Source organism: Dryobates pubescens, chromosome 3 (assembly GCF_014839835.1).
Source record: "Dryobates pubescens isolate bDryPub1 chromosome 3, bDryPub1.pri, whole genome shotgun sequence".
Taxonomy (NCBI): domain Eukaryota; kingdom Metazoa; phylum Chordata; class Aves; order Piciformes; family Picidae; genus Dryobates; species Dryobates pubescens.
In genome coordinates, this window is record NC_071614.1 from 35,732,330 (window position 1) to 35,749,325 (window position 16,996).

Below are 16,996 nucleotides of genomic sequence, written 5' to 3' on the forward strand. Positions count from 1 at the left end.
CTTTCTTTGCCATATTTTCAGTGTAAGAAACATTATTCAGGAAGTGTTATTAGTATTTTATTGTATTTAAGCTTTAACTTTGATCTAATTTGCTTTTATAATTCCCTTAGTGACTCCCAGGGGACACGAAAGATTGTCCTGTAATTTGTACTAACGATGCCAATAACAGAAAGATCAGTGTTCTAAAAAAGACACACTCCTCCAAATATAGACATCTGCAGCTTGGCAATCAGCAGGAAACACCATGACATGCACAGCTAAAGAAAGCGATAGTGAGATCTGTTAAGTTGAATGTCACTTTCAGGAACACCACCTTAGCTGATGTGCCTGGTGCCATCTGCTGAGGGTGGTGAGTGTTGGTATCTGCCCCAATCCTGCTGTGCATGGGATGTGTAAGTGCCATTTGCCAGTAAACTCCAAACTGAACCTGTCAGCAAATAGGAGGCCCTATTTAGGTCTAGATAGGAGTATCATGTGGGTGGAGAATCTCTGTGGGTATTTGGAGAGACCCATAGTTACGGGGTGTCAGTGAGATGAGTGTGTGTGAATGTGTGTGTCTGTACCAGCAGGGAGCTGTACCAGCTCATGAGTTGGGATCCTATAGGGAAGAAGAGTGGCATGTGTGTGCCTTCATGAGTGACAGGCTGTCTCTGCCAGCCCAAGAGGAGGAGTGGACGTGCTGTCTGTGCTTACCTCTTCAGTCAGTCCTATATATGGGTGCAACTCAAGGCAGTGCCCTTTCTGTGTATCTGGCAGTGTCTGTGTCCCCTGTGTGTCTCCGTGTGTATGTCTCTGGGACATGTACTCAGCCTCTCTACCAGATGAATCTGCAAATGTGAAGGTAGCAGCAGTGTTCCTCAGACCAGGAAGAGACCCCAGGTCTCTGGGCACCTAGATGGGCTCCAGTGGTTGCACAGAGGGAGTTCTGAGGCAGGGCTGCTGGATGTGATGGCTGCTCCTAACATCCCTTAACAAATAATTTATAATACATCTTGTTCAAAGCCAGAATTTGTAGGCTATGTATGTGATTTACATTGAAGAAATATAAGTCATATAAAATGTAATAGATTCTTATAATTTTTCTGTTCTTCAGAAGTATGTAAGAATTATGTTAATCCCTATTTCTAGGGGAAAAGAATGGAACATCATACTCAATCCCATTTTTTCAGTCCATGCTAAACACAGAGCTGATAAAAACCTGGAGGTTTTCTGTGTGATTCTAAATGAGAATGATTAGCTACAAAATTTTCCTGCAGAGTTTGCAAATTGACATTCCCTGTTGTCTTTGAGAGATATATTGAAAATCATTACAAGTTCTCTGCCATTGCTCAATAGTTTTCTCAAGTTACTAAAATATGCTTCACCCTTTAGCTTCTTACTGCTTACTGTCTTCTACTCCCAATGCTATCAAAACCCATACACCTTCACAAACATTCATGGCTTTCACCCCCTTTCTGGGGTTTGTGTCTATCATGGTAAATTATATTCTAATCCTCTGCCCTTAGTCTTGTATTAAATCAGTTTAGCAAGGCTATTTTACTTCCAAATATTTTGTCCCCTGAATACTAAAACTAGGGCTTATCAGATGATCTTGCTAATTAGAAATGAAACCCATAGTAGAAGGACCATTAGTGTCTCATTTGGATTGCTATGTCAGATGATGAGTTAAAATTACAGCAAAAGAGCTAATTTGCAGTGCATAGACATGAAACCCAGAACCTAAATTTGATGCACTTTAAGTTCCTTTTGTTTACAGAAAGAAAGCCTCTGCTAGAGGTATTGAGATGGCTCTTGGCGTAAACTCTCAATTTTCTTGATGATTGTGAATCCCTTAATCCCTTGAATTCTTTGTAAATGATTTTGCAGTACACATTCACTTTCTTCCCATTAGATGAGCTGTTTACACAAGCTCTTGATATGGATATACTTTTTAATTTATTTTCAAGTAAGTTATTTTTGTTTTGATTAGTCAGAGCCAGGCCAGAACTGCATAACTTCAACAAATTAAATTGGCATTTATTTACTATAGAGTACACTTCTTCCTTGGAAGTCTTTAGGAATACTCAGCACTTCTTACTGTTTGGAAACTACTTTAAGCACATAATTCACTGCTTTCTCTCATACAAGTGGAGGGGAATATAAAATTTTTCAGTGAGGAAATCTTGTCCTCTTAGAAGCCAAATCAAGTTGTAATTGTACAGTACTGCAGCTGTGCATGCAGGTCATATAACAGAGTGTGTCTGACAACTACATTACAAAAATACAAATGCCTCAGTACTTTGAAATACATTTAAGAGATGGATGGTAGAGAAATGAACAAAAGCTACAATTGAATTCATCTTACTCATTCCAGTGTCTACCTCTTCTTCAGCCACATTTTTGGACCCACCCAGGTCCACTGGTGAAAACATCTGGCTTGGAAGGCTTGGAAGGATTACTGCAGAGCTGGTGATCCAGCGTAAGTTTGGGAGCATGTAGACCTCTTGAGTTGTGGAGGTGAGACAGAGTCTGCTTGCTTCCTCCTATAGGTAGGTTCTGGACACAGTGAATGGTATCAGGGGACAATGAGGAGGAAGGAACCCTCCGTCTGCTATCTCACAGTAGATGGAAACCCCCTCATGATAGGGTAAGTAGTCAAAGTCCATATAATTACAGACCAAATGGGAAGTCCTTGATAACTAGAGCTTTCCCACTGCACAGTTTGGGAATGGAAAAGTGAGCAGCTTCACAACTGGATATTGGATTTCAGTTTTGATCTTGAAGGAACAGTACCCAAACATCAAAGGGTATCTTTATGCCCCTGGTATCTCTTAAAGTCCTGAAAAGTAATAATGTCATCCCACAAGAGGTGTTCTCCAAGCTATTTGCTGGAGCACTGCTTACAAAGAACATGGAGAGCACTGCAGTGCCCTGTGCATTTGCAAAGCCTTACTTGTATACTCTATTTTCCTTTAAAGTTTTTTTGCTTGTTTGCTTTTTTTTTTCCCATAGGGAGACCCTTGTGTTTAGTTGCTGGTCTCAGAGAATCAGAGAATCAGCTTAGAGGACCTTTGGAATTGGCAGGAGATATCTCAAGTGAAATCCAGAAATTCAAGGTCTTTTTGAAATCCTTGTGTTTTCCGGATAAGGCTACCAAATTCCCATTGCAGGAAAAAGCAATGCCTGTCAGAAGGCTTACTGTCAATATGATGGCCCCCATGAGAGACTGCAGAGCAAATTAAGGAAAATAAAGCTACTCCAGCCATTGTCAACCAGAATGCTATATACTATAGTATAAATTAGTGTGGAGGTAACACAAAAGTTTCTTAGATAAAAGTTATGGAATGTTGCATGACAGGGCTTAGAAAATATAAAAATGAACCAATCTGTGTCATGGTGCATGGACCAGTGCATGCACCAGTCATGGTGCATGGACCTAGATAGACCAAGACAAGTATGTTGTACCTAGCTGGATAGAAAGCACACAAGATGTGGTTTTATTTTAAAAGTACACCCTTTTACTGAAACAAATGGACACATGCATTGAAAGTAAAAGAAAGAAGATAAATGTAAGGTGTGGGGAATTGTAGCTTTACAGCATTCTAGCAATACACAATTGGGACTGCTGATTTAAGGCATTTTATACAGTAGATTCAACAGGACTTGGTTCTGTGTGACTACTGATCACATTCCTGATGAGTTGGTTTTACCATCCAAAATCATGCATAAAATAGAAGCTGCTTTGATAATGTGAAACTTGATTTATGATTTAAAGAGAAAATGGTTTGACCTTGCAGGGGGAGAGGGGGATGGTGATGATGCGGAGATGGGGAACAAGGTAAATCAAAGCTTTTAAGCAGTTCAAGAAAGGAAAAGAAAAATATAAAATGAAGGTAAATAAGCAAAAATGAAAATTCGATGAAAGGAAACTACATGAAGGAGAAGGATTGTCAGAGCAAAGATGTGGTCACCACAGAAATGCATACCTAGACATATAGAAAGAGAGTACAGAAATACTTAGTGAACTATGCAAAGAAATTTGTGACTTTCTGTTTTCTCAATCCATCAGTTTCATTGTATTGATATTGAATTACAGCCATAGAATACTCATCTTGGTAACCTGGGGGTTCTGAATGAGAATCTGAAGAAGTTGAATTATTTGTGGTTGTTAAATACTACTTTTGTACAGTAAAAATCTGGGGGTTTATTGCCCATAAATACTATTTAGAGAGAACCTTGAATCATAAGTAGACTGGAAGAAGTGGAGTGAGATTGTTTGTCATTGCAGTGTTGGTCATTTCAGCAGAGGCAGATGAAATACATCTCCTGACTCTTGACTCTCAGGGATTACTACACAGCAAATGAGTTGTCTTTGAATGTTCTGGATTGCTTTTGATATGGTGAACATTAGAAGACAAAAAGAGACATAAAACAGTAATTTGAGGATGGCTATTGCTTAGTGTGAAATCAGATTTCTGCACAGAATAACAGCATGAGTTAGGAGAACGCAGAGAACATTGACACAGAGGTCATAATGGCAACGTGTTATCGTACAAGAGGTTGCTGTCAAATATACTAATAGCTTAGAGACTCTCTTTATATGACAGGATGTCATCTTCTTTGAAATATCTCTGTTGTGTTTCATTTTTTGGCATAGTTTGTTTTAAGAGATTGTTTCTGTGGAAAATAAAAATATATGAATATTCTATGACCCTCACAGGACTAATGTCAATGTTTGTTTTCCTTTTTATCCAGGTCACACCACTGTAATTGCCTCAAGATCAGTTTAAATATTGATTTTTCAAAAATGTTATTTTATTTTTATTCTGACATGTTTCTTTTCTCCTGTCCAATGCAACTTTGTTTATAACATATCACTCAATATGCCTAATAGGACTAAATATGAGAAGACAAACAGCAACATTATTATCCACACTAGCCCATTTAGAAATGTTAATTTTGCTTACTGATTCTTTGAAGCAAGCCATATTATGATTTATAAGGCTGGCAGAGTCCACAGTTTTAGGTGTTTATCAGTCACAGCAGTCCTTCTTATGCCAATAGGCTGTTTCTTTGATCATTTGCTAGAAGTTTCTAAATATCAGGGAAAACAACCCAGAGGTATTTTGGTTGACTCACAATGCAGATTTAAAAATATCTCAGGTCCTTGATTATTGGTGGCACTTTACTTCAAACAAGGCATTCAAAAATGTTTTTGCTGGTAAAGACAGAAAAGTTATGCCTCTGTTTTACTTACAGTGAAATGAAGATTTCTATCATTTCACATAATTCAATGCTTTAACTTTTAGCACAGAGGCTGCAGAGGTGCAGTGGTGTCAGTAAAAGATCTGTTTTAAAAAATCTTAGACATTTCTCAGTGAGCAACATCATCTCTTCATTAACTGGCTTCTTCTAATAGCACAGATGCTGGCTTTTTCTACTGTTGCACTGCTCTAAATGTACAATGTGCTTTTTACAGCATTATTAGTGATAAGGATTCAGCCCTTACTAAGAGAGCTATGGTGCAGACCAGCTGTGAAGGAAAACATCCAAGTGTTGAAAAGTCTACTGAAAGGAGAAAGGTTTTTCAGTGGAAAACTGAGCAGCTAGTTTGAGCAGTGTGCTCTGGCATCCAAGAGGGCAAACCACATCCTGGGGTACAGCATAGCCAGCCAGTCGAAAGAGATGATTGTCTGTATTCAGCATTTACGCAGCTTCAACTCGCAGCCTGTGTGCAGTTCTGGGCCCTGCAATTGAAGAAGGATGTGAAGGTCCTTGAATTCATCCAGAGGAGGGCAAAAACGCTGGGTAAAGGGCAGGAAGGCATGTCGCATGAGGAACAGCTAAGAACCTTAGGCTTGTCTAATCTGGAGAAAAGGAGACTGAGAGGTGACCTCATTGATCTCTGCAGCTTCATGAGGAGGGGAAGTGAAGAGAGAGGTGCTGAGCTCTCCTTCCTGTTACCCAGTGACAGGACATGTGGGCATGGTTCAAACCTGTACCTGGGGAGGCTCAGACTAGTCAATAGGACTAGTCCCCTTCCCTTCCCTCCCTCTCCTCATTATACAGTCTGGAAAATAAGTATCCAATAATGTGCCTGTACAGAAGCTTATTTTCACAAATTATTAATCACTATTAAAATGGAATGTATAATTACTGCTGTCATTACTGTTAACACTTCCTGTATGCAGTGACTTTATCTACATTCAAGAATGGTCAGAAGAATATGCAATATTAAGCTCTTGATGGGAAAAAGTATTCTACAGGTAAGGTCATATTACAAATTATAAGGACAAAATACAGTATATAGCATGACTGTGATGTAATTATTTTTCACTGTCTAAATTGATGTAACAGTTCTTACAAAGAATTTGTCTCTTAATTTATTTCTTTAAGTGAGTGTTCTCCACCAATCATACAACAGGATGGCAACTTGTATCCTGTATAGCTGAAGTCCAGGAAACTCATTCTTTCCACACTGGTTTTAGAGGCCACATCAGGCAAGATTTTCAGAAACAATTCTTGTGTAAATGATTTCCCTTCCTGCATGTATAATATTTGAGAAAGCAACTGGGGACTTTACAATGCTAATTACTTCATAGAGATTGTCATTTGACATGTATATTTAAAATCCTCCCATCAGAAATATATATACATTCTTTAAAGTGCTGATTATATATTTCTTTCTGTTGTTTATACTTGTAAAAAGAACAATTGCTGATCAGACATTGGAGCATCAGTAAAGTAAATGTAATCTGAGATGCTACAGCATCATAACAACAATGACCATTCTTTCTAAAAAAAAAATAAATTAAAAAATCAAAAATCATTTGGCTCCAGAATTGTGCCTATAACTTATTTTTCCAGGTACGTTTTACAGACTACTCAGGAGGGAGCTCAATTAAAGACCTGTAAACAGACGGGAGTCTGTATAAACCATTATAAATTGCTTTATAATGAAATATTTGCTTAGATTTTCCTTGAGGATTTTTTATGCATTTTCTTGCAAAAACTTGAGCCAATATAACAAGATTCTGTGAGATTATTTTCCCTGTTACACTTAATTACATGAGATTTTCCCACACTGTAACTATGCTTGTGGCACTTAATTTTAGTCTTGTTTTACAATATGTAAAAATATTAACTACTGTGAAAAGGTGGGTGGGTTTTGTTTGGTGGGGTTTGGGGTTTTTTTGTGGTTTTGTTTTGTTTGTTTTTTGCTTGTAGTTTTTTGTGGTTTTGGTTTTTGGTTTTTTTTTTTAGATACTTTGTCTTTAATAGCAGTTGAAGGAAGTATCAGTCTGGGGCAAGTATATTTTATCAGTCATTGCTCTTCCTGATACATTATCATTTTTGCTCCCAAAGGACTGGGCTTGAATACGGTGAGTATTCCACAACGTGATTATAAAATTATGGCTTCCACTCTAAACATTCATTTTATGAATTCAATTTAATTCCACATTGGGGCAAAAATTCTAAATCTACTACAGATGAAAGCTGAATGTTTGGATTGTGATGGAATGAATACTTTCTTTTTTTTTTTTCCCTCTCAGTAGAGAATAATCTAATTTTGCTCTTCCTAAATGTTGATAAGATCCCCAACTGGCAAAGATAAAGATAGTTCCTGTCATGCTCTAAGGGGCATTTTCATTTTTATATCTCCTTTCCCCAGAGCAAGCCAGAATAGTCCTAGTGTCCTTGAAATGTTTGACTCTTAAGCTGAGCATGAGAATGACAACATAAAATGATTTCATATATAGAAAGATTTTAGTGTAATCCTGAGAAAGATAATCAGGCATATTGCAATATAATGCTGCATTTTAACAGATGAGGCAGTTTCCAGCTTGTGCAGCTCCAGTCAGTTCCCACAGATTGTCTGAAAGGCTCAAAGTACCCCATTGCCTCAAGATTTCCCTTACCCCTAAAATTTAAAAACTCTTCAGTCAATATCCTTGCATGTTTGTGTTATTTATATTTGACTTTGTGTGCTATGAATTCAGTTGCACTGGTATAGCAACTTCAAGAAATTAACAATGCAGGGACAAACTTTCAGGGGGCCGGGGAAGGAGAGCTGGCAGGGATCACGCTTCAAGTGTGATACTCCCAGCTGCACACAGAGGAGTCCTCACAGTATCCTATGGCTTATGATATCTGTATACATCTCATATCTGTGGTGTGAATAAAATTTAGAGAAGATATAGTAAAAATGCAGTCTCAACAAATAAAGGGCTTTGTAAACATGACATATGAAAACCGGGAACCAGGTAAGATGTCTAGATAAATGCCAGAAGCCTAAAAATAAGGAGAATCAGAAAAATAAAGAGAATCAGAAATTTGATGGGAGAAACATACTCAAGAGAACCCCATAAAAGCGAGGCAAAATTGATTTACAAATAACAGAGGGGGAAAGACTGATGAAAGAATGAAATAGTCATTGCTAAGCAAGTGCTGTTAAACAAACTGGCTTTGTGGGAGCCTTTCTAAGAGCCCCTGGGACTGTGATGACAGCAACTGCAAATCTAACCTTTTTCTAGAACCTCTGCAAGAATTTAAGCTTCACAAACAGTAATGAGGGATCCTGTTAAAAGGAAATTAAAGGAGCAGCTGGGATGGAGATTTACCAGTGAAATACAATGGTGTACTATGCTGGGACCTGTGCTATTCAGCGTACTCAGTTTTCTGGAAAAGAAGATATACAGTGAAGTGACAGGTTTCCTAATACCTTAACATTTTTCTGGGTATTAAAATTCAAAGCCAGCTGAAGAGAGTTAGGGAAGGGTCTCATGATACTGAGTAGCTGGGTGATAAAGTGGTGGATGAAATCCAGTGTTGATAAATGCAAAGTAATGCACCTGCAGAAAAACAGGCCTAAGTATGTATACACAGTGATAGCTTCTAAATTAGCTATTACCACTCAGAGGAGAAATTGTTGCTATGGATAATTCTATGAGAACAACAACACAGTGTTCTGTACCAGACAAATAAGCAAGGTAGGAATTATTAATAAAGGATAGAGAGCAAATCAGGAAACATCATTATGTTGCTGTGAACATTTATAGTGCATCCGAGTCCCGAGTACTGTATGCAGATCACTACCTTTTCAAAACACATATAATAAAGCTAAATAAAGGCTCAGAGTAGGGACAGAGTATTTTTCAAAGCTTTTGAATGGGTCAGTATTTGTCAGTTTTGAGTTGACTGAGAAGTAGAAAATGGGGAAAAAAATCCATCAAGGAAATTATAAATGGCATTAAGAATATGAATATGGAACAATTAATTACAGTTTCTTAGAGTACAAAAGGGGCCTTGAATAAGTTGGTGGGCAATGGGCTGCAAACAAGCTATTCCAGGAGCCTTTAATGCTATTGTCACAAGATATGGTCTTAACAGGCATAAATTAATTAGTCTAATTCAGGGAAAAAAGGATATTAAATATAAAATGGAAACAATTGCTGGCTCAGGATGCCCCTTGGGGTTTCTAGAGAGTGTCTATCATGCTTTATTTTCTTGTTATTTCATGTATCACAGATTCAATCAGAATGGAAGGAACCTTAAGAGGTCTCTCACTCAACCTTCTGCTCGAATCAGGGCCAGCAAATGAGATCAAACCAGGCTGCTCAGCACTTCGAAAAACCTCCAAGGATAAGAGCTAGCACAGCCTGTCTGGGCAACTTGTTCCACTGCTGATCTGCTCTTATAGTGAGTTTTTCTTCCTATATGGTCTCAACCTCTCCTGTTTTGATTTATGACCTTGGCCTCTCCTCCTACCGCTGTGCACCAATGTGATGAACTTGGTTTCATCTCTTCAACACCTTTCCTATAGCATTGGGGGCTTCAGTTAGGTGTTTCTGAAGCTATCTCTTTTCCAGGCAGAGCAAGTCCAGCTCCCTCAGCCTCTCCACACAGGGCAAGTGATCCATCTCAAACTATCTTGGTGACCTCTCAGGCTGAACTTGACCCAGTGTAACCATGTTTTTTTCCTGAAACTCTTAAACTCTTTTGCTAAGCACAGATGCTTCTGAAACATTGATGACAATTAAGACAAAGATGCCATTGAGGACCTTTGTCAGAGTCCAGTATTATCTGACCAAAGTAATCGAGCTATGCTACATCATAAAGAATGAATATCTAATAACAAATTGTTTTACTTATATAAGTTACATGGGATTTAGTAGAATGATGCAGCAATGTACTGAAACTGCAGTACTCTAGACTTGCAATATACAGTTGGATAATGGTGCAAATGTGATTCTCATTGTCAGTCTCTATATGTGTATCATTACAGCACTGGTTGCCCCTCACTGCCAGGAAGGAATGGGCTGGCTTCAGTCAGCACAGGTCTGTTACTCTGATTGTTGTCCAGTCTTTATAGCGTCTTGAACTGAGCCGCTTTCCCCTTGCTGATCTGGTTAACTTGGCAAGGTGTTCACACCCTTAATTAACTCTGGATAACTCTCAACATTGGGAAAACCGTTTAGACAACCTGATGGTCTACTCAAGTGATATAATAATTTATTTAAAACAAAGTCTGCCCCTCTACGTTTTGAGCTCTATGTGCACATCATCTGTACTTGTCTCTTTTAAGAATTCATCCCATGAAGGTGTTTGTTGATTGGACCCAAATTTATTTGTGTCTGCAGTCACTAAAATCACCTATGCCCTTCATCAATAGGCCCAAATCATCATTGTTCCACATTCTCATATTCAGAATTTCATCCACCAACACCCCTAAGTCTTTCTCCTTGAGGCTGCTATCAGCTCATCACCCAGCCTTGGGTTGGGTTGCTCTTACCACATGCAGGACCACTTGAGCCTGTTGAACTTCATGAGGTTTGAATGGGTCCACATCTGACGTCTCTCAGGGTCCCTCTGGTTAGTATCCCTTGCCTCCAACATGTTCATTGCATGACAAACTTGCTGAGAGTGCACTCAATCCCACTGTCCAAGTGACCAACAAAGATGCTAAACAGCATAAAATGCAGTATTGACCCTTGAAGAATGCCACCCATCGCTGGTCTGCATAAGCTTTGTCCACCTTCTCATCTGAATTGTGTGGTTTGTAGCACAGTCCCACCATGATGTCACCTTGACTGTCCTCTGATTCTGACCCAGAAGCTCTTGCTCAGCCTGTCACTTGTCCTATACAAGGGCTGTCCTGTACATCTGAGCTGCTGCTTCGTGTAGAGAGATACTCCCTTTTTTCCCTGAAAGCTATGCCATCACATCTCAGTTATTCCTGTAATATCATAGTTTTGTGACCATATGCAGTGTTTCAGTTCCTCTTTCCTGGTTCACCAGGCTCTGTGCATTTGTGTACACACGCTTGAGGTAGCTGTCTCTTCACCTTACTTTGTCATTCACTTGATCCTATCACTCTGAAACTTTTGCATTTGAGGCAAATAACAATTCTACTGATTTGTCCAAAGACAGAATATGAACTAGAGAGATTGTTCATATGTTTCAGGAAGTCAGTTGCTATATTCATCATGATCTCTGTGAGATCATATCCCCTGCTCTGATTCCCTTCTCCCTGATTGTTAGGATGTTAGATGTTAGGAAAAAGTTCTATACAGAGAGAGTGATTGCCCATTGGAATGGGCTGCCTGGGGAGGTGGTGGAGTCACCACCATTGGAGGTTTGCAGGAGAAGACTTGATGGGGTGGTTGGTGCCATGGGTTACTTGTTTGGGTGGTGTTGGATTGGTTGATGGGTTGGACGCAATGATCTTGAGGGTCTCTTCCAACCTGTTTTATTCTGTGTATTCTAAATAGCATGAGATTTAACTCATCTAAGTGCTGGGTTCTACACATTGGCCACAACAACTCCATGCAGTGCTACAGGCTGGGGTCAGAGTGGCCAGGCAGAAAGGGACCTGGGGGTACTGGTTGACAATAGGCTGAACATGAGAATAGAATAGAATAGACCAGACCAGACCAGGTTGGAGGAGACCTTCAGGATCATCGTGTCCAACCTATCATCCAACACCACCCAACCAACTAAACCATGCAACCAAGCACCAGCAGTGTGCCCAGGTGGCCAAGAAGGCCAATGGCATGCTGGCCTGTATCAGGAATAGTGTGGCCAGCAGGAGCATGGAAGTTATTGTGCCCCTGTACTCAGCACTGGTTAGGCCACACCTTGAGTCCTGTGTCCAGTTCTGGGCCCCTCAGTTTAGGAAAGATGTTGACTTGCTGGAGTGTGTCCAGAGAAGGGCAACAAAGCTGGTGAGGGATTTGAAGCCCAAGCCCTCTGAGGAGAGGCTGAGAGAGCTGGGGTTGCTTAGCCTGGAGAAGAGGAGGCTCAGGGGAGACCTTATTGCTGTCTACAACTACCTGAAGGGAGGTTGTAACCAGGTGGGGGTTGGTCTCTTCTCCTAGGCAACCAGCACCAGAACAAGAGGATACAGTCTCAAGCTGCACCAGGGGAGATTTAGGCTGGATGCTAGGAAGAAATTATTTACAGAAAGAGTGATTGGCCATTGGAATGGGCTGCCCAGGAAGGTGGGAGAGTCGCCTTCACTGGAGGTGTTTAAAAAAAGACTGGATGGGGCACTTAGTGCCATGGTTTAGTTTATGAGATGGTGTTGGGTGATAGGTTGGACTCAATTATTTCAAAGGTCTTTTTCAACCTGGTTAATTCTGTATTTCTGTGTGAAAGTTGGGTATTCACTTGTCACAATGTCTCTTTCTCAGTGAAGCTTTCTGTAGAGGAGTGTGACTAAGATTTCCAAGCCAGGTGGAACTTTTTTTACTCTGCATTTACCACCATGAAACATAACCACAGTGGAGAAGATGCAGTCTTTTTCTGTCTGTTGTTAATGAAATTTGCCTCGTGATTGATAAGAGGTGATACTTTCCAACCTGCCCCTCTTCCTGAAGGCTTCCTGTTCAGAGTTGATTGATATGTGAATGCATTTTCCAGATATGGTTTATTCTTTTTTTCCTCCTTTCCTTCCTGATTTCTGAAAAAGCAGCAGTGAGGGGGAAGAAATGGTCTGTAAATGAGGCACAAAAGCAGATTTATTGAATGATGAGAGCAGACTCAAGGGGACTCCAGGTTAAAAAAAAAAGTAATTAGTATAATATCATACAACTAAACAGCTCTTGCTCCACCACTACCATTTTTGCACCCTTCCCAGAGTCAGGGGCACCAGCCTCACCAGCCAAGATACCACACAGAGGAGCTCAGCCCCAGTAAGGAGACCCAGACAGCACATGTGGATAATATTGGAGTAGCAATTAATTCCCTTCCTAACAACCGGGGGGCCACCAGGCCCCCCGGCCTTTGTTGTCACCACCACCATCACCCAGTGTGTACCAGGGGCACTCACCAGTGATGAGAGGAGGATCCTCAGCCCAGATGGGCTCAGCTTGGGGTTTCTGCCCTTCCTGGTGGGGATTAAAAAGGGGAGTGGGTGGGGAGGGCCAAGTGGCCACACCTGGAGTGGGAGGAGACTCCTACATAAAAGGGCAGAAGGGGAAAAAAGGCAGAAATGGGGTAGGTGAGGGACTTTCAGGGTGTGAGGTAATGCTAGGACTAGGGGGAATGGAATAAAAAATAAAAAAATGGGTAGATTCTGATTGGACATTAGGAAGAAATTCTTCACTATGAGGGTGGTGAGACACTGGAAGAGTTTACCCAGGGAGGTGGTGGAAACCTCATCTCTGGGAGTTTTTAAGGCTGGCTGTGGCTCTGGGCAACCTGATGTAGTGTGAGGTGGTCCTGCCCATGGTAGGGTGGTTGGAACTGGATGATCCTTGAGGTCCCCTCCAACCCCAACAATTCTATGATTCTAAAACAATTTTGCAGTTTAGGCTGGACATTAGGAAGAAATTCTTCACAGGGAGTGGTTGGCCATTGGAATGTGCTGCCCAGGGAGGTGGTGGAGTCACTGTACCAGGAAGTGTTTAAAATAAGATTGGATGAGGCACTTGGTGCCATGGTTTAGTTTATTAGATGGTGTTGGGTAATAAGTTGGACTTGATGATCTTGAAGGTCTTTTCCAACTTGGTTAATTCTATGATTCTATGATTGTTGGCCCCAAAGATGTGCTCACATCAGAATGTATAATGAGCATGAAAATGATCCCTATTTAATTAATAAATTCAGACATAGGAAAAAGGCTTTCTAGCCCTCCTTTCCCCCCTTCCCCCCAAAAAAACCCCCACCCACCCAACTCAAAAACCCCAAAACAACACATATGGTACATTATATAAATGCTTAATATTTAGTCATAGATCCACTTATGTTTTATGGCCACAGTGAGTAAAATATTGATCTACAGAATTGTGCAGACAATATTATAAACCAGACTAAGTATGTAATTACTGCATTAAATAAAACAGGAATTCCCCTGAAATAATAATCTGTCTCTGGGTGAGGTTTGGGAGGAAATTGGGTTGTCTATAGTGCATTCAAGCATAGATTAGCTGGCAACTGGAATTACAACTACTTCATGGAGTAGTTGTACACAAAAATTGTACTATATTCTAGTAAAGGTAAACAGAAACATATGATCTGTACAGTATTGACAGGTGATTATGGAAGATGTGGTTCTTTTTCCTTACTACAGAGCAAATGCACTATTTTCAAAATGTCATGCAAATGAGAAGTCTCAGCAAAATATATTTTATCTCCATTTTCCTCTTCTGTGAATACTGCTAAGAATGCACTTTGCATCTTATGGTAGGTCTGTTCAAATAATTTGTCAGTCTGCCTTTGTGCAAGAAAAGGAAATCAGTTAATGGTGATTAATAAAAAAGGCTCAGCATTGGTGCAGAAGGTTGTATTCTGCAGCTCAGAGAGGCTATTTTATAGAAGCTATTTTATATGATACTTACATATACATATATGTGAGCTTAATGGTGATGAATGTTGCTCTCTTAGAAAAGGGAGTACAGGTATTGCATGACAGGTATTGCTCAGCCCATGTCCCACGTTTAGCTGTGTCCAGAGATGACATCTCTGGATAACAACAGGTAAGGTAAGTTAGTCATGTAGTCACACAATCTTTGTTACCCTCTGGGCAAAGTTGTTATTTGACTTATGTACTGTCCTGGTAAGGGGGAACTTCATAAATTTATGCAGTGCATTCATGTCCTCTCTATACTCTGTGAATGTGTATGAAGAGCTGGGGTACCATGCTTTAGTCAGATATTGTGCCACCTTGTAGGTTCTTACATCCTGAAATAAGATTGCTGCTTATCACATTAGTCAACAACCTGGGCCATCATGGTCAGTGCTGCAATTTGTGTCACTCACTGTGTATACTATTTCATTAATATTATTGTTCTCCCTGATTTTCCTTATTTCTTTTTGCTGTTATGTTAAACTCTCCTTATCTCAGCCCATGGAGTGTTACCTTTTTCTGCTGCTTTTCCTTTCCCATCCCACATGGAGGTGGTGGGGGCCACTGTGTGAGTGACTCTGTGGGGCTCAGCTGCAGTCTAGCCTGACCCATAACAGTGGCCATGGTACTCAGATGAATCTCCATATGCTCTGAATGTGCTGCCTGTATGTGCTGTTCCAGTTTCATGATTGCTTATCTTAAAAGGAATCCTGAGAACAATTAAGAACTTAGTAATCTCATAGAGAAATTAAAATTTGGAGCTATTAAGAAAGCAGATTTTTAGTCTGGTTGGATACTCCGGCATTTCAGAATTCCAGGCTGTTCCCAAAGAGGACAGAAAGTCTATGTTTTCAGGAATGGAAATCCTATCCACTTGGATTTTGGAATCAGATCAGATATTGTTAAAACATTTTCCTTCAATTTTGAAAATCTATTTAATGGTCTTAAAAAAAAATTAAATATCATGAAACATGAATACAATACAGGATGAATATTACCATATGAAAGCAAAACATGGCACTTTAAAGGAGTAATTAATTTTAACTCTGCTTTGATTTAATTATTTCCACTAAATTTGAGTGAAACTGATTAAATCCCATGAGATTTTCAGTTGTTTACATGGTACTCTCCTGAGGAAACAGCTCTGTTTAAAACTTTTAGCCAGCTTTAATTACTGACTCTTACCTTTCTTTCTGCATTGCAACCTAGGGAAATGACCTTATTTTTCTTTTTCTCTTGACAGCCCTCAAACAGCTGACAGTAGAAATGACAGAAAAGTTGTTTTGTTTTTTTTTTCCCCTTTTCATTTTGATGTAATGGATTGATGTCCATTCTACTAGCAGCCTCCAAATCATAGATCACACAGAATGTGAATTCCAAGCCAACAGGAGACATTTACAGGTTAGCAAAAGTGTTCATTTCCCCCTTTGGCAATTCAGAGGGGATTCCAGCCATCTGATTCAGAGAAGCACATATGGTAAATACTTAATGGAATAAATAAATCTTGAGAACACATCTTGAAATTAAATGAGATTTTTCAATAGGACTCACATTCCTGTTTTACAAAAGTACTTTTGAGAATTATATCTATTGTAAGCCTCTGACAGGTATTTATGATCTGGGGCATATATACTCAAATGTTTAACCTATTCCATCTGTGTATCCTTTAGTTTTATATCAGTAATACCAATGTTAACTGTTCACTGACCTATAGAAATAATTAAATTGCCCTTATTCTTCATAGATTTTATTACATGACCTTATGATAGACATCAGAATATGCATGAAGATGTCTTCTTATTTTTTCTGCAAATTTATTGTCTGTTTAAAAAGCATTTTAAAAGGTACTATCATATATTTACATTCTTGTCAAAACCACAAGGCCCCAAGGGATTAATCATGGGAAATATTTTTTGTGGGGTTACTTCAGCCATAGAACAGGCCTCAGTTTTTACATTTCCTTAATATATTCTGAAAATACATTTGTCTCCAGGGTGTCTGAAAGTTTTAAGATTGGAAACTGCCAAAAGGCCTTTTGATCTTACAGGTTTGAATTACTTCAGTCAGTGGAACTGCTCAGACTGAAATGGTTAAAAAAAGAGATTCCAGACCAGTGGAGGCTAACAGAAGAGTGAAGATGGTTTTCCTTTTTTATATTGTCGTTGCATG